Source organism: Pipistrellus kuhlii, unplaced genomic scaffold (genome assembly GCF_014108245.1).
Source record: "Pipistrellus kuhlii isolate mPipKuh1 unplaced genomic scaffold, mPipKuh1.p scaffold_m20_p_2, whole genome shotgun sequence".
Classification (NCBI taxonomy): Eukaryota; Metazoa; Chordata; class Mammalia; order Chiroptera; family Vespertilionidae; genus Pipistrellus; species Pipistrellus kuhlii.
The window spans coordinates 43745616-43763938 of NW_023425515.1; the positions used below are offsets into that span (position 1 = coordinate 43745616).

General features: G+C 38.6%; 1 protein-coding gene across 2 annotated transcripts in view; it reads right to left on the reverse strand.

The window, feature by feature from the left end:
• Window positions 1-18323, reverse strand: part of FGF12 (fibroblast growth factor 12) — a 508911-nt gene that overhangs the window by 370818 nt on the left and 119770 nt on the right. The window contains exon 1 of one of the 2 annotated variants that reach the window (XM_045583847.1): window positions 11602-11738. The exons of the other annotated variant lie outside the window; for it this stretch is intronic. The gene's annotated coding sequence lies outside the window, so the exon portion shown is untranslated. Of the gene's footprint in view, window positions 1-11601; window positions 11739-18323 lie in introns of those variants that run through there. 2 annotated transcript variants of the gene reach the window in all.

Sequence of the window (18323 nt, forward strand, 5' to 3'; positions counted from 1 at the left end):
AGCGCCTGTGGACTGGGGTCCTAGGTTTGATTCCAGTCAAAGGCATGTACCTTGGTGTGAGCACATCCCCACAACCAAGGTATGATGTTTCTCTCTCATAGCTGTTTCTAACTCTCTATCCCTCTCCCTTCCTCTCTGTAAAATATATATTTTTAAAAGTTTATTGACAACTCAAACCAAAGCATTTTCTCCATTCCTCTTTATAAAATTGTTTTTTATAATGTGACAGTTTTTTAAAACTAGTTTTACATCAGAATCTCTCTTTTCTGCTCCCATACTTTTAAGCAATGCTAAGAAGAACTATAAGCAGTATAGCTGCCAGCTTTCCATTCCAGTTCACCCCTGGAGCAGACTTAAAGGAGACCATGTTTAGGCTAGTATAGTGCTCAGGAAAGATGGGACAAAGAAGTAAGTTTCTTATAGATTGCACTCTTTATTTTTTTTCTAACTACTTAATCATATTTGCATTATTTCTAGGAGCAGGTTTTAAGTTCTTTAGGGGATTAGAAATGTATCTTCTTTTTTTATATTCTTTGCAGTGCTCTTTGAAGACAATTAAGTGTTGCCAAATTAATTAATATGACTGAATAATAATAATAATAATAATAACGAATATGGATAAATTATTTTAAATGAAATATTTAGGTAAATGGAAGACCCTGACTCATTGCAAAGGTCCACATGCCCGAGGCAGATGGTGTCTGGCCTTGGTGCATTCTAAGACTTTTGCTGAGTGGACTCAGACCCAGTAATAGTACTGAGTCTGAATCTACATCATCCTGGTGAACACCGCTCACCCCTACCTTGTGGCTCACTGAGAACCTGCCTCACACAACTCATGTACTACCAGAGGCTCTTTTCAGTGACTAAGCCTTATGAGAGGCCAACAGGCAGAAGTGGACTCAGGGTGCCTTGGCCTTTCTTAACTAAAGAAAAAAACAGGCCCAGTTCTAGTGGAAGCTGGGCTCAATGTGCAGTTCAGCCTCTCCCCTACACACCCAGCCCAGCAGAGAAAGCCATCAACCATGGATCACTTTGTAGCTTCTAACAGGTAGCCCAGGGCCTGTCACATGTGGTTTCTGAAATTGGCATGTACCAGAGATCCTCGTAAAAGGCCGCAGAAGCAACACACTTAGTAGTTAACTTGAGACTACATCAGAGCGCAATTTGATGAGTTATACAATTCAGAATATTCAAATTTATAGAGATTTCAGATAGAAATATAGAGTTACACAGTCCAGTTCCTTCATTGTACAGAGGGGGGGAAAAACAACTCAGAGCCAAGGAAGGGAAATGAATCACTCAAGATAATTTACAATAATATAGTGAATCAACTTGGAGCAGACTTCAGATCTTTCATTTCTATATCCTTTTCCAAAGGAGTCTGCTTCATTTGCTTCTATTTGTTTACCAACTGTATGGCCATCACTTGTATTTTCAATGCTACTAATGTCTCATTTGCCATACCTAGGGTAGAGGTCAACTGATTCACCAAAGTATGCATTAGTCAGATTCTGAGCATTATTATTAATTCCAATGGTAGCTATTCTCTAATAATGTCACCATCTGTGCAAAAGCAGACAGATTGAAAGACAGGCATGTGTTTATTCAGCTATAGTTACAGCCCTCCAAACACATCACTGATATTCTTACTCATCAATAACAACAAACTGTTTTTGTTTTTTTATTAAAAATTGGCACTATTGCCTGCCGAGAACCAATTCCAGCATGTAATAATTATAAGAGTTCCATCAAAAGGTTGATGGGACTTGGGTGGCTCAACAAAGGTGAACCACATATACAGTTTACCTGTTGGAAATTGCTGAACAGCACTTCCCCCAAACCTGAATAGGATTGTTAACAGCTCAAGGCATTTTATTGCCTCCCGTTGGCCAAACACCTGAACAGTGGTAGGCTATTCCCCAAACTGACAATACCCTTTTAATCATATACACGCAGCCCCTTTCTCCAAAATGCTGAACCCTTTCTAAGGCTGGGAAAAGAACCCTGGCAATTGCCTATCCAGTTTGGCTCAGTGGATAGAGCATTAGCCCATGGACTGAGAGGTCCTGGGTTTGATTCTGATCAAGGGCATGTACCTTGGCTGCAGGTTCCCTGACCCTGGTCTTGGTATGTGCAGGAGACAACCAACCTGTGTGTCTGTTTCACATGGATGTTTCTTTCTCTCCCTCTCTCTCCCTTCCACACTCTATAAAAATCAATGGGGAAAAATATCCTCAGGTGAGGACTAACCAAAAAAAATTAAATTAAATTAAAAACTTGCACTATTAACCTAAATATTTGAAAGGAAAACTAATTCCCACTAATTTCTATACCTGATATACAATATGTTCCTATGGCAATAACTCATTAAAATACAACTAACACTCTTGAAACTTGAAAAAAAAAAAGTTCACTTGGTTTGTTTTCAAAAAAAAAAAGCCTTTCATAAATTTTTATGTTATGTTCTTACTACAAATTACTACTGTTTTTCTTATTAGACATTAAAGTGGATGTTTTAGGTTATGTTTCCTCACACCATACCATAAAAGCCAATAACAATAATAGTTGGCCAGACTAGGAAACCTGGAATATTTATTATATCAAAGCCCTTTAAATATTTTAATTCAAGGTTTGCTATAATCAAATATGTATTTCAAAAGGGTGACTCTGGTATCAGTATTAAGATGGAGGAGATGGAGTTGTTCTGACATTAAATTGTCAAACTGAAACTAGGACAAATGCAGTGGAGATAGAGAGAGGAGAATGGGTTGAGGTACTGAGAATGTGTAGTTGGTAGAACTTTGTAGCTGACTGCAATGTGAGACTGAAAGAGAGGAAGAAGCAGTGATGTCCAAGCTCCTGGCAGTATGCCAAATAGCAAAGGAGCTCACCTCAAAAAGGAGGCTGGTGTAGACAATTTTTCTTATTTTAATAATAGAACAATGGCCAGTCTCAGTAGAATATATGAAGTGCCATCTATGGGAAACAAAAGGTGAGTAAAATCACATTTGCAAATAGAGAAAAGGAAATGAATCATAAGGAGCATAGCACGGTGTCTTGGCTAGGCCACAAAGAAAGGGAAAGGGCTTGATTTTGAAAGAACAAATAATCAAACACAACTAAAGCATCAGATCAGAGAAAATGGGAGGTAAGAACAGAAAGATAGGTTGGAGGTACACATGAAGAATTCCCAATACACGCTTAAAGGTTCAGAATTAATTCAAGAAAACCAATTGTCAATGAAGGCTTTATAACGGATTTAACAAAATAAAAATGCACGTTAAACTCTTCAAATAAGTTAAAGAACACAAACCTCTTTCTGTTTATTTCTTTTAAGATTTTAGCTTCCTTTTCCTGGAGTACATGTGACTGTGAGCTTTAAAGAGTCAGCTAGGTCAGGAGCCCTAGCAGCTGAGAATGGAGTATATATACACCATATTATATAAAAACATAATGGTTAAAATTCTAGAACTTCTTCAAACCATGGCAAAGTTACTGGATAAAGGCTTACTTTTCTGACATGAACAACTCACATGTTCAGCAGTTGCTCATACAATGATGACTTTGCACACCAATCCCATCTCCCTCCTAGCTTACTTCCATCTCCTGCAAATGGTCTGACACTGGAGACTGAGGAGAACCAGGTTAATTTAATTTATTATTGCTTCCTAAAGAATAAAAATAAAGCTAAACCCAAAGAGGAAAAATGGCAATATTTGAGGATGACATATTTTTTAACAGTTTTTTTTTTTTAATTTGAGTATAGTTTGTATACAATCTTATATTGGTTATATTGGACTCAGGTGTGCAATACGGTGGTTCAACATTTTAATTCCTTACAATGTGATCACCACACTAATTCTGGTAATCATCTGTCACTGTGTAGATGTATAATATTGTTGGCTGTATTGCCATTCCTCTTTTCACCCCCTCCCCCCCACCCCTGCAACCCAGTGGTCCGCAAACTGCAGTTCACATGTGGCTCTTTGGCTCCTTGAGTGTGGCTCTTCCACAAAACAGCACATGTGAGTGTGCACATACAGTGAGATTGAAACTTCGTGGCCCATGCACAGAAGTCGGTTTTCGGCTCTCAAAAGAAATTTCAATCATTGTACTGTTGATATTTGGCTCTGTTGACTAATGAGATTGCTGACCGCTGCTCCAATCCCTCCCTTCTGGTAACCATCACTTTGGTCTCTGTTTCTATGTGTGTTTTTGTTTTGTTTTGTTTTGTTTTGTTTGTGTTTTGGATTCCACATATAAATGAAAGCACACAGAATATGGCTTCTGATAGAAATTGGCAAATTTAAATTGTGAACACAATTACATTCAAATAAAAGGCATGGACGTGCTTTATTCGCAAGTGTATATCATTAGTGTCATGAAACAGAGACACTACATAATTGTTCAACATTTAACTGATATTACCAATAGATGAATGTAGTGATAGGTAGTGATAATACAGTGATCTGTAGTATACCTTAGTAGTTAAAGCATGGACTCTGGAGCCAAACTGCCTGTATTGGAATCCTAACTTCTCTATGCCCCCATTTTGTTATCTGAGAAAATAGAGATGATAAAAATACCTATATCATAGAATATTATAAGTATTAAATGAGCTAATACATCTCAAGTTTAAGAAAGTGTATAAGACATATACATTATTTATTAGTAATGGATGGTTACCACTTAGTGTGCCTACATTTTTCAAAGTTCAAGTTTTCTGTATATCACAAAAAGAAATATCAGCTAGTTTAATAGGAAGGAAAGTTTTCTTAAGACAACAACTCTTTTTAGTTAGGATTATAGTTCCAAAGGCAATTAAAAATATAGATCTGAAGGAAAGGAGAAGAGATGTGAAAAGAAAGAGTGGAGTTGTGTCTTAGCTCGGGTACTGTAGCAAAACACCAAAGACTGGGTAGTTTGCCACAACCAGAAATTCATTTCTCAGACTTCTGAAGGCTGGGAAGTTCAAGATGAGGGTGCCAGCCTGGACGAGTTCTGGTAAAGGCCGCCTCCTGGTTCATAGTTGGCATTACTCTCTGTGTCCTCACAAAAAGGGTCTAGGGACCTCTAAGGGCTCTTTTTTGAAAGGGTGCTAATACTATTTATGAGGGCTGTGCTCTTATTAACTGATTATCTCCTAATAACCTTAGACACTGGGTTCTCAACATATAAATTTATGACACAAACTTCAGACCATAGCAGAACTGATACCATGTAATGTTCAACTAAATACCAAAGAGAAATGGGGTCAATGAGAAATTCCATGTGGTGGGATGGCAAAAGTAATTTGTGAATATAAAGCTCTCCCATCTTCCAAAATCTTCAACAAAATTTGGCCATGTTCTGAGTTTGAGGTGTCTAGGAGAAATACAGCTTCCCTGGAAAAATCATCAGAAAGAAGATGAGGAAGGAGGAATAAAAAATTCATCCATTTTATTTTCATCTCAAAAGGTAAAATGATTTCTAGGTTATAGTTATATCTACTTTTAAAATATACTTAACATATTTAATATTCTTGATGACACCTGACATCATTTTTGTATAGTAGATGATCTCAAATTTAATTAACTTTGAATGGATGAATAAATAAGAGATTACGTGAAATAAGATGTATCAGATAGATGAGATTCCCCTTAAGGAACTCTTGGGAAAAACACAATCTCTTTCAACTTAATGTCATTGGAATTTAAAGAATGCTTTATAATTATTGATAGGGTAGATGAATGTGTATGCCATAGAAATAAGGACAATGGGACCAAGTCTAAAAACTAGACCATGTATAGTCTTCCAACATCTTGAAGCTCAGACTGCTCTAGTCTTTCAGGAAATTCATTTCCTAGGTCCACGTCAAGGTCTGTGTATGATATTCTGGGGAAGACTTTCTAACACAAGCCAGCAGTTGAAGTAGCAGGTGGTTTTTGATATGTCAGACAATATATGATTGGAATGGAATTATTGTCTTACCTACTACAAAAGTATTTTGAACAGAGCTTATCATATAGTAAATACTAAATAAATTTTAATCACTGTTTATTAAATTTCGGTATAGCAAGTTTAAAAAAATTCTGTATAATTTGGGGCGGGGGTGAGGGTGTGTGGAATCACTGTATGACCTTAGGTAAATTTTGATGATATGAGAAGTCCAAGAAGTAAACTGGATGCACCCATCAAATGCTTAGTGATTCTTCACTCACTGTACAAACAAAAATGCCATCAAATGATTACAATGTAAAAGTGACATGTCAATTTGAAGATGCAAAGACAAATCCAAGAAAGTCTTGTATTTAAGGAATTCACACTCTAGTAGGGGGAATACCAGCAAATACCAATTGAACACTAAATGGAATAGCTCCTTTAATCTTTCTCCCAAACATATGAAGTAGGCCTTAATGCTATCATCATTATACAGATAAGGAAACCCCTATACAGAGTGCTTAAGGAATTTTCCCCAGATCAGGCAAGTAGAACCAAACTGGTGGAGATGAGGTTCAAATCCCAGCAGTATGGTTCCAGATCACATTCTTAGTCACTATTTTGTACTGGGTTTTTTTTTTTTTGTGTGTTTTTTCAGGGCTTCATAAAAAGTGTCTATCATTGTGTGCAAGATGCATGGAAGATGAGAGATTATGGAGATAGGAAGACCAGATATTGAAATGGTAACAAGGACCAGAAATACACAGTAATCATAGATCTGGAGATTATGAAATAAATGAAGGAGCTAACGGAAAAAAAGAAGCTATTAAGACCAAGTAACCACCTGCCATTGGAAGCCTGGAATATTGGAACAATAATTTTATATGCAAGAAGTGTTGAAATTCCAACAACAGTTTTGGGTGGATGACCCCCTGGATAGGGTAAGTGGTTTCATCTCTTTAAAGTCCTCAGCACTGTCCATTGTCTTTCTGACCCTTCCGAGTCTTTTAATCTTTAGATTTATCAGTCATAATTTTTCATATTTTTTATTTTTAAAAATACATTTTTATTTATTTCAGAGAGGAAAAGAGAAGGATAAAGGATAGAAACATCAGTGATGAGGAGAAACATTGCTAGGCTGCCTCTTGCATGTCTCCTACCTGGGATCAAGCCCACAACCTGGGCATATGCCCTGACTGGGAATTAAACCATGACCTAGTTCATAAGTGAAAGCTCAACCACTGAACCATGTGGCCAGACAGCCATAATTTTTCAAATAATATTCCCAAAGCAAGTCTCCTAGCTTCTGTCAAATAGGAACATAGAATGATACTGAGCAATTTCAGAGGCATATTCCGCATCTTCTTTCTGAAAGAAAAAAATCACTTTATTAAAAACAAAATCTCTGGAAGTTTATTAGAAAAATCATCTCCAACAATTACCAGGAATGTCACAAGGTGGCAGCAAAGTATAGCATAAAATCAGTTCAAGCAGCAGTCTTGAGGGCACCTTTATGAAATATTCTTAGATTCCAAATATTTTGTATGTATACCGAACATACTCATGTATACCAGCTATATAATTGTCCTTTCCACATAGCACCTCACAGTTTACAAAATTCCAACAAATACTACCTCTCATCTTATCCTCACTGCTCCTATATGAGGTCCGTAAGAATCATGACTTTTGCGGAGAGAACCGAGCAGTTTTACGGCAGGTGCCAGAAGTGCCTCAGAGGCTCAAAGTTAAGCAAAGCTCAAAACTTTGTGACTGTTTCTAGTAAGAAGTACTCCATGGGAAAGAGAACATGAAAGGGGATACCATACTTTCAACCTCAGAGGGGGGAAAAATGTAAGAATATTGATAGAACTGGTAAAACTTTTTACCAGTTCTATCAATATTCTTACATTGTGTCAGTTCACACAGAAGAAGAAAAGAAGAAGAAGAAGAAGAAGAAGAAGAAGAAGAAGAAGAAGAAGAAGAAGAAGAAGAAGAAGAAGAAAAGGGCTTTTTATTACTTTTATAACAATGACTAAAATATTTCGCTGAGACAATTATAAGAAAACAAAACCTGAAAAAAGTATGCCCAAGAGAAAAAACATATTTATCTTCCAAATGATACTTATATTCATTTCCTAGGGCTGCTATATCAAACTACCACTAACTGGGTGGCTTAAAACAACAGTTGCAGAGGCCAAGTCCCAGATCAAGGAGCCTGCAAAGGGGAGACCCTTTCCTTGTCTCTTCAGCTTTTGGTGGCTCTAGGCCTCCAATTTTTGCATCAGAATTCACACGACCTTCCTCTCTGCATTTCTTATAAAGACATTTGTCAGCAGCCTAAAGGCCTACCAGAAAAATCTAGGATAAACTCATCTTGAGAATTACACCTGCAAAGACCTTTGCCAAAAAAAAAAAAAAGCCACATTCTCAGGTACCAGGGATTGGGATTGAGACATGTATTTTTGGGGTCTGCCGTTCACCCCACTGCAATGCTTTCAGTACCTTACTTGCGCCTGCCCATGGGGAGTTCACAAACCTACCTATTATGGATACCCTGATTCTCCCACAGGTTTAGTTGCCACAGGGCACTGACATCTCATTTCTCTTCCAGAGTCTGACACCATCTTGCTATGCCACTTGTGCTCAGTCTCCTCATCTGTCAGATAAGAAAGCTAGACCAGCCAATGGTCACACAGTCAAATGCATGATGAGTCCGAGAAGAAATGAAGAACAGAGAAGGCTTTGGAGGTGGTGGGAGGGGGAGAAGGCACTTATATCTCTGCCAGTCACTTGTCAGATTATGGTAGAATTGTCTTATCACCCTTTTTATTTTTATATTTGTTTATTTTCACATTTTGTTGAATATCTACTTTGAGGCAGACCATATTTGAGGTTCTGAACTGTAGAGATGAACAAGGCTGAATCCTCCTCTTAGGATCCCCACAACCTGGCAGGAGAAACAGACATGTAAGAGGACTACAGTTCAGGGTAAACATGCTAAGAACATGTCCTCTACATACATAAACACAGCAGCCACAGGGTCAACCCTGAATGTGTGGGTGGACACAAGTGTGAGGAAAGCCTCTGTAGGGGACACACATCATCTGGTTCTTAAGGGGTGAATAAATTTCATCATCTGAGCAAGATCCTTGAAAACAGTACATGAGAAGCAATTGTGAGATTCCAACACGTGAAACAGCAAGGGGGTAGGTGCCTATGGAATAAAGTATGCCAAAGAAAAAGGGAAAAATACATCCTTTGGAAAGGATAATTACCATTACCATTACCATTATCATTACCTAACCATAATTACCGATAGCATTACCTGAACACTGGCTTTGTGCCAATCACCATGCCAAATGCCTTTGTGCATTATATATTCTCACAACAGTGGGGGGAATGGCAGTGTGAGCTAAGCTGTACAGCTCCCACATCTCACTTGCTTCATATAATGCTTTTTTCTCACTCACATAATCTGGTGGGATTAGCTCACTCTCCAGGGTAGTCTTCTAAGTATTGGTTCAGCCTCTGTTCTACTTAATTCTTATGGCACCTTTTTATCAACACATGTTTTCACAATTCATCAAAAGAAAAAGGGGGGCTGAAGAGTCCAGTACCAGTAACTGACTACCTCCGCACAGAAGTGACATGTCCAGCATCTGCTTACATTTCTTTTATTAAGCAGGTCATTTGGGCACAGGTAACTTGAAGGGACAGAGAAATGTAATGTCCGGAATTAGAGGAGAAGCAGGTATTGAAGAACAAAAGTAAAGGCTTAACACGGGTAGCTAGCTACCATTATTATGGTCATTTCACAGTTGGAGAAATTGAGACACAGAGAAATCATTCAAGGTCACACAGCTGGTAAGTGACAGAACCAAGATTTGGATTCAGATCTGACACCAGATCGGAAAGTTTTCTTGATTGAGAAATTTGTATGCCATGCACATGAGTTTGAATTTATCCCATAGGGAAAAGGGAATTATTGGAAGGTTGTAATAGGGAGAATGGAAATTATATTTGGATTTTAGAAGGATGTGTGTGAAAACAATGGCTGGGGAAGGATAAGACCGAGGCTGTGAGGCTCATAGAACTATACAAGTTTTCAGAAGGGATATGAGAAGGCCTACCTTGAGCAGTGCCTGGACTGAGGGTTATGAGGAGGAAGCAGATCTAAAAGTAACTAAGAACTGGAGCACATAGGCTTAATAAGTAAGTGGATATAAAGGATGCTGACAAAGGAAGGAGAAACAGATTATAATGAGCAGGGTCCTGGCTGGGGCAATGAGGATTGGAAGTGCCATTTACCATTTACCAAGACAGGATGCCAGACAAGCATCAGATGGACTGCGTTTGCTTTCATTTTCAATGGGGAGAGGGATATAGGTGTTTCATTTCTGAACTTGGTGCATTTGAGTGGCCTGTGCAAATCCAAGGAGAAAGCTCCAGCAGACACACAGGGGCATGCATTTTACACGTATCGAAAGAAGCTTTATTTATAGACATGCACATGCAAAGGTGATAGTGCAAATCATATGACTGATGAAATGGCGAAGGAGAGAGAAAAATGACAGTGAAGGATGGAGCAGTCTCTCTGAAACAGAGAGGTTTTAAGTCTCCCTGAAGGTAAGGACTTCAGGCTAAATTCAAAGTATTCTCCCAAGTATGACTGACTAAGCCTGTGAAACAGAAACACACCAGAGTATTCACCTTCTGGAAATAAGATTAAAACCCACTGCATTCACAGCAGTCATAGTGTCTATATCGAGTAGGGTGCAGGTCCCCAAACTTCACAGGCCTTGAAATCAACACACACACACACACACACACACACACACACACATTCTTTTTATCCTTTTAGCAACTATTGTATTAGTTTTGGCTTATCACCAAAAGAATATATGTTTACTGTGACAGTAATGATATGTGTAAGAAAAACCCGGTTGGAATGCCAGCACCCCCCTTCCAACTCCCCACCCCCACCCCCACCCCTCCAGGAACTATTCCATGCTGGAAGCTCGCTTTTAGGCTGCACCTGAGGAAGGCCAGGAAAGAAAACGAGGGGGCGTGGAAAGGGGCGGAGAGCAGACGCCAGTTCATTTAGGGTTCCATGATTCCAGCTTCGCCACAGGTTCCAAATCCCTCTCCCCTTTCATGTCCGCCATTGGAGAAAAATAAAAAAATAGGAGGGGGTGTGAGTAGCTCATTAACCACACATAAACATCTTCCTTTAAACTGCTCTGAGGCTATTCCTGTCGACAACACAATGAATGGGCTGTGGGTGTCCAATGTGTACCCCTTTCTGCCAGAGGCAAGGATGACTTCATGAAATGGTTTTCTGTCTCCTAACAGAAAGATGGGTCTTCTGGAAAGTCACTCTTGTCTTTCTGCAAACATAGCGGCCTGGGAAATCTGCCCCTGTCCAAACCCTCCCTCCCCCCCCCCCCCCCCAAAAAAAAAAAAAGGATCATATGCTTCTTATCCCAAAATAGCACCTTCCTCCATTCTGCCGAGATTCAGCGTAAGACTGACTCCCGTAGCCTGGGGAGGCAGCCTGGGCCGCGGATCAGCGGCCGGGATTCTGGACAGAGCAGCGGCCCTCCCGCCAACGCCAGCGGAGCTGCAGCAACAGGCGCGCCCCGCGGCCAAGAAAGGCAAAGCTCTCAGCATCTCTGCTACCCGAGGACAGACTGCGTAATAGGATTCGCGAGGCCTTGATAAAACAAATGTGTCACGATCCTATGCTGCCTCTCTATCTGCCCCTTGTCCGAGGCTGCTCCCCCAGGGCAGTCAGGTCCCTGAATTTGCTCACCACTAAAGCCACGCCGCCAGCTTCTTCATCCTCCCCAGGCTGGGTCACCGGCCTCAGGCACCGCAGCTCCAGGAGCTACCTGGACAGCCAGTCTCCCCGCACCGCCAGTGGCCACGCCTCCCAGAGTTCTGCCCTGAGCTCTTCCACCCGGAAGCCAATCTCTGCGCCCAGGAACTCTCCTTGGGCTCAGGGGCCCCAGCACTGTTTTCTTTCTATTCAGCGCAGCATCCCAGTCTTAGCAATCTCCGTTATACAGCTCTGGGTTACCCACAGTGCCTCATGTAGGATGGGCTGTTTACTGGAAAACGAATAAATGAGAATAATAAACTAGGAAACAGATTCATCATGCATCCTCAGGTATAATAATCCAGATATTACATCCAATTAATAATGAATATAACTCTTACTTTTCTGTCTTCCTTTTTTGCTCACTTCTTTTTGTAAAGGGTATTTTTTAATTGCACAGAATGGGCTCTTGTCATTCTTCCATCGTCGCAGGTCACATAACGGGCAATGTTCTCAAAATTATTCTTGGTCTTCAACATGTAATTAGATTTTCTTCCCTGAGTGCCCGGTTGATCTTCCTGAGGCCCGAGTAAGCACTCTTGTAACAAAGGAGAGCCCACCTTTTAATTTTAAAAGATCACACAGATTCAAGCTCTCTGTACCTTGCATATTCAATGATGCTGATGAGCTTGCAGGTGAGTAGGGAGAGAACAATGACCACAAAAACGCACCAAAAGGACATCCTAAAGGAAAATACACCATATAAGAGCACTACGTTTTATAATGACCAACAAAACCCACAAAAAGTGCAAAGTTGGCAGGTATGTTGTTTTAACCCCTTTATTTAAATGCAAAGACTCTTTGCCAAAATTACACTTCAATGAATAGCATTGATTAGGTCCAAACACACAGTAACATAATACTGCAAATTGGCCTCTTAGAGTAGTTTAGAAATTCTTTACTAGACTACTTTATTATGAGCTATGAAAGCATACAGTGGTCGATTCACAACATTTCAAAATTCTGGATTTTTATGTAAAATAAAAAAGATAAGGGGACTCATGAACATCATAATGTCACTTTATAGAACATATAAATAGAATACAGAGTAAAAATAGAGAACATCTTATGGTCATCTTATAGTTTTATTATTTCACATAGAATAATACTTAATAAATATTAGAAGGAAGAGAGAGGGATAGAAAGATATTATATAGCTCTAGTGATAAAGGAATTGCATTGAAAAGAGTGTTTTTAGTACTTTGATCAGCCAGCATCTGAAGTGATAAACAAAGGTCTATACTAAAGAGTCTTGTTCTACACTTGGTGATCAGAAATAGATAATTTAGGATAAGATGGTCCTTTCTTCAGTGTAGGGGTTCTCATTCCCCAATGCTTACAGAATATACCCTTGAATTGGCCTTAAACATCATCTTGTGAATGGGGGGTGGAGGAGATAGTGGTGGATCCCTATGTAGTTTAAAACAAAACAACAACAACAAAGCATATTCAATACACTTGTGATAGTTAATTTTATGAGTCAATTTGACTAGGTCACAAAGGGCCCAGATATATGGTGAAACAATTCTGAGTGATTCTGCACAGATATTTCTGGATGAGATTAACATTTACATTGATAGATGGAGTAAAGCAGATTGTCTTCCATAATGTGGGTTGGCCATATCTAATCAGTAGAAGTCCTAAAGAAAAAAAAAAAAAATAAGGTTCACCTTTTCCCTGAGTAAGAAAGAATTCTCCAGTCCTACTTCAAATGGAAACATGAGCTCTTTCTTGTACTAGAGCAGGTCCTACCTGTTTTTGAACTTGAACGGGGACATTGGCTCTGTAGATTTAGACTTATCAGCCTTGATAATCACATGAGCCAATTCCATCTAATAAGTCTCTCTCTCTCTCTCTCTCTCTCTCTCTCTCTCTCTCTCTCTCTCTCTCTCTCTTTCCCTCAGCTCTCTCTACACTAGAGCCCTGGTGGTGCATGGATTCATGCACCCGTGGGGTCCCTCACAACAGTGCACAACCACAGGAGGGCTCCAGGGCATGCCCGGCCTGTCTTGCTCAGTCCCCAGAAGCTGGACCTCAGCAGCAAGCTAACTGACCAGTTGAGCATCTGCCCCTGGTGGTCAGTGTGCATCATAGTAATTGGTCAAAAGTCAGATGAACAGTTGGACACTTAGCATATTAGGCTTTTATTATATATGATAGGATATATGCTTTATTTGTATATATTTATTTATATATTCTATTGGTTCTGTTTCCCTAGAGAATCCTGTCCATCAATACGATACCTACAATTTTTGTAATTTTATACACTTGAAAAAATAACACTTAATAAAATTGAAATTTGTGATAATACACTAAATAAACAGTGTGAGAAGACATTTTAAAAGATGAAAATTTTAAAAGATCAGCATTGTTTAATTGCCATCAGATTATGCCCTGCCTCTGACATATTCAGTAAGTGTCACTTTGGTTTCCATTTGAGTTAGGAGAAAAAGTATGATGTCAGGTTTAACCTACTTCTCCCCTTTCCCAGCCTCTCCAGCCTAAGGCATTTAGGGCTCCTGCTCAGCCAGCCACACCTTATGGAGGCTCATAGGAGTGAAGGAAATGTCTATCTATCCAGATTAAACATCACAATTGAGCCATAAAGCAGTAGTTCCATCATTCTGTTTTGGGAAGGGTCACACATGGAAATCAAGTATTTGGGACTCTTGTATCTTACTGATTTCTCTGCAATACATACTTTTACCAACTTCTCCTAAAATAACCCTAAAAGGAGTGTAGAAATAAGCTAGTCAATATTATTTATTTTGGACATGGGTAAACCAAGGCTCAGAGGTGAAAAAAAGATAACCTGTCTGTACCACATAGCAATCATTACCATATGTAATAAAGCCTACCCTCTCAGCATGTCTTTATGATTTAAGAATCAAAAAAGAACCATGGTCAGTGTGGCTCAGTTGGTTCAGCGTCATTCTATGCATCAAAAGTGCCCCTGGTTCACTTCCTGGTCAGAGTACATGCCCAGGTTTCGGGCTTGATCCTTGGGATCCCAAGTTGGGGTGCATGCAATCAATGTTTTTGTCTCACATCAATGTGTTTTTGTCCTCTCTCTCTCTCCTTTTCTTTCCTCTTTTTTTTTTTTTTTTGAAACCAATAAAAACACAATAAAAAATAAAAAAGAATAAAAGGGTTTGGTTGGATTCCTCATGAAAAATTTATGATTCTAACCCTTTCCCATAAAGCTTTTGCTTAAAGGATTATACCAGAAAATGAAACTCTGAACCTCTCTGACCAGCACTGACCATTTTGAGAGTACTTATTCACTAAAAACTGAGCCACCTCCTGTCATTGAAACCATACTCCTGTAACAGAGGTCATCATAGCATTCTCTAATCCAACACCTGCACTGATTCTCAATAGCTTGATGTGGGGAAGGAGGAAGGAAAGGGTAAAGTGTCCAAATTGCTTAGCCTGAAATATAAGGATGTCTATAATCAGAGTTCAACCTATTCTAGCAACAGAAAAACATATATATAGTACATGAATATGAATATATAGTAGTAGTGTGAGGCACAATACTTGGGACAGTAGAAAAAAATAAAGCTGGTTTGGAAATAAATCCTCCAGACTTAGTAAAGGCTTTAGATAGCTACAACAACTTGACAACAATTCATGAGAAACCCTGAGCCAAAACTCTCCTGCTAAACCACTCCCAAGTGTCTGGCCCACAAAGCTGTGGGATAATGGATACTTGTTTTAAGCCACTGTTTTGTGATAACCTGTTTTGAAACATTGGATAACTTATATATCCATCACAAACTGGTATATCCACACAATGGAATACTAAGCGATAAAAGGGGTGAATTATGGATACATTATGCTTACAATCTCAAAATAATTATACTGAGGGAAATAAACTAGTAGAAAAGAGTACTTACTGTATGATTCCATTTACATAAAATTCTAAAAATCCAAACTAATCAGTGATGACAGAGCAGATATTGGTGGGTTAGGAATGTGGATGAGGCAAGGAGGGGAAGGAGGTTAATGTGTGTAGGGGGTGTGGACATGGTTGTTATACTCATTGAACTTCCTGTGGCAATGATGTCAAAACGTAACACATTCTATGCTTTTTTTCATTCTGCACCATTTCCATTTCAATAATACCTTAGTAAAATATTTTTAAAATTATGAAAAAGTGATGAAGACTTTGGTACTGTCAAGATTGAAAGACATTCACTGAGCCAATACCCACAATGCAATGGGAAGCAGGGTGGGAAGTCTCTTGCTCTCTGTCCCCCACTAGGTGGCGTCCATGCTGAAGTCTTTGTTTTTGGTGTGTGTTTTCTTTTGTTCCATTAACTATTAGGTTTGCCTTTGGTATCTTTTCTTAAGCCTAGTTATTCTCTAATTATTAGTAAAACATTTTAGATCCACTCTGGAGCTCTTTTCTAAGTGATTTTGACCTAATGCTAGATGTTTCCCCCCAAAATATAACTTGTAGGGTTCTTGAGAAGATATAAACTGATATAGGAAGTACCTAGTTGTCACTTTGTAGGTACCTAGTAGATTGTAATTATTATGTCAATATCGTTATCATTGTAAAGCTATAGTCTATGATAAGGATAAGAAAGGTAACTGTATTTGATTTTCCTAATGGACATTTGAAAATTGTACTTTGACCATCCAAGTAACCTTAGTTTTAAATAGTCAGATAAATCAGGTCACTGTGGGAAAGGGGTGAGTTAAGGTCACACATTAACTAATCCTTTGGGAGCTTAGGTAGTTGAATGGTGCTTTTTTTCAACACCTAATGCAGCCTTTCTCTGCTAGAAAAAAAAATCAATGTTGCTTTTGGGTTAGAAAAGTCAAACAGAGCAAAAAGAATCCCAGGTTTTATAATTTATAGAACAATTTCCCATTTGCCATCTCATTTCATCTGCACAGAAATGGTGTTGTAATAAAATAAAGGGATGGTACCCCACTTTAGGGTGAGAAAGCTTAAGGAAAGTCAGAGGAAATGACTTGCTGAATACCACACAAGCTAGTATAAGAATAGCTGACCCCAAATCTTGTGCATTGTCCATAACTCTCCAATGAGTAAAAATGACAAGATAAGGAAGTACTGTGTGACTCAAACTAAAGAGCAATGTTTTATAAAGGTCCTGAGGGGAAACCAGGTCAATGAATTATTTGAATAGTATGTCCTCTGCTTATAAAAAGAGAGGAACTAACTAAATCATAAGCAAGTCATCATTCAATCTACCCTGTTTCCCTGAAAATAAGACAATGTCTTATATTTTTTTTTCTCCCAAAGTTGTGCTAGGTCTTATTTTCAGGGAATGTCTTATCTTTCCATGTGCTAGGTCTTATTTTCAGGGAGACATGGTATCATGTGGACCCTTTAAGAATACTTAATGACATGGGGGACATCCCATATTTTAATGCTATTATGTTTGAAAGAAGAAGAAAAAATGATTCAGTACCATATCTATTGGGTGATAGAGAAGGAAAGAGAAATGAATGGACAAATATCAAAATATGCTCTTTTCAGTGTTAAGACTATAAATGGCTATTGTTCCTTTATATTGTTTTATATTTTCCTACTTTTGAACTATGGACATACCAGAGTATATTGTTGATCTTACTACAAAAATAAATATTTTAATGAATAGATAGTTCTGAGAGTCATTGTACATGATTTCCTAAATATTTGGTCCACTGTACTACTGCATTCAATTCCGGGATTAAAATTCTCACCAAGGTACTGGTAACAAAGTGGAAACCTGATCCTGCCAGATTTACCTGGAATACTGTGTACATTTTGGCAACACTGGAGAGAGGAAATTGGAATGAACTTCAAAAATAGCTGGAACAGAGAAGAAACGAAGAGGCAATTTTTCCATATGGCATAGAGGAACTCATTTAAAATTAGTTATCTTAAATGGAGGTAGGCTAAGATGAGGGGATATGAGTGAAGAGATTGAAGTTTATAAAATAATCTGTCATATGTGGGACTGTCTGAAGCACACTGGATTTTAATCTCTCTAATGACAACTGTTTTATTCAACTTTCTAACCTCAAAGTGCCTTGCACAGTACTGGCAAATAGCATGCACCTGAACTGAGTTGTAGTTTGTAGTTTGAATAAACGTGAATGTATCTAAAAAATCTTAAAGTTTACCATGGGTTATTAGATGAAGCCCTAAAAAAGGTTTCAATTTGTAAAAAGTCTTTTTATGATAGTAAATCTGAGTAACTATCTAGATTCTAGAAGATCCACAAAAAGGTACAGGCAGATAGCAAGATCTGCAAAGAGGGATTACTGGGGTTGGGGGAAGGGATATTTGAAAGATGATCAATAAAAATATTGTTTGGGTAAATTTATCTAAAAAAGAAATCCAGACTCTAGTTACCCATATTATATCAGAATAATAATGAATAGGTAATAATAAAGGCAATCACTGTGTTTATATAACAATTACAATATGCCAGACACTGCTATAAACACTATTTACATACTAACTAACTTAATTTCCCAAATGTCCCTGTCAAAAGATACT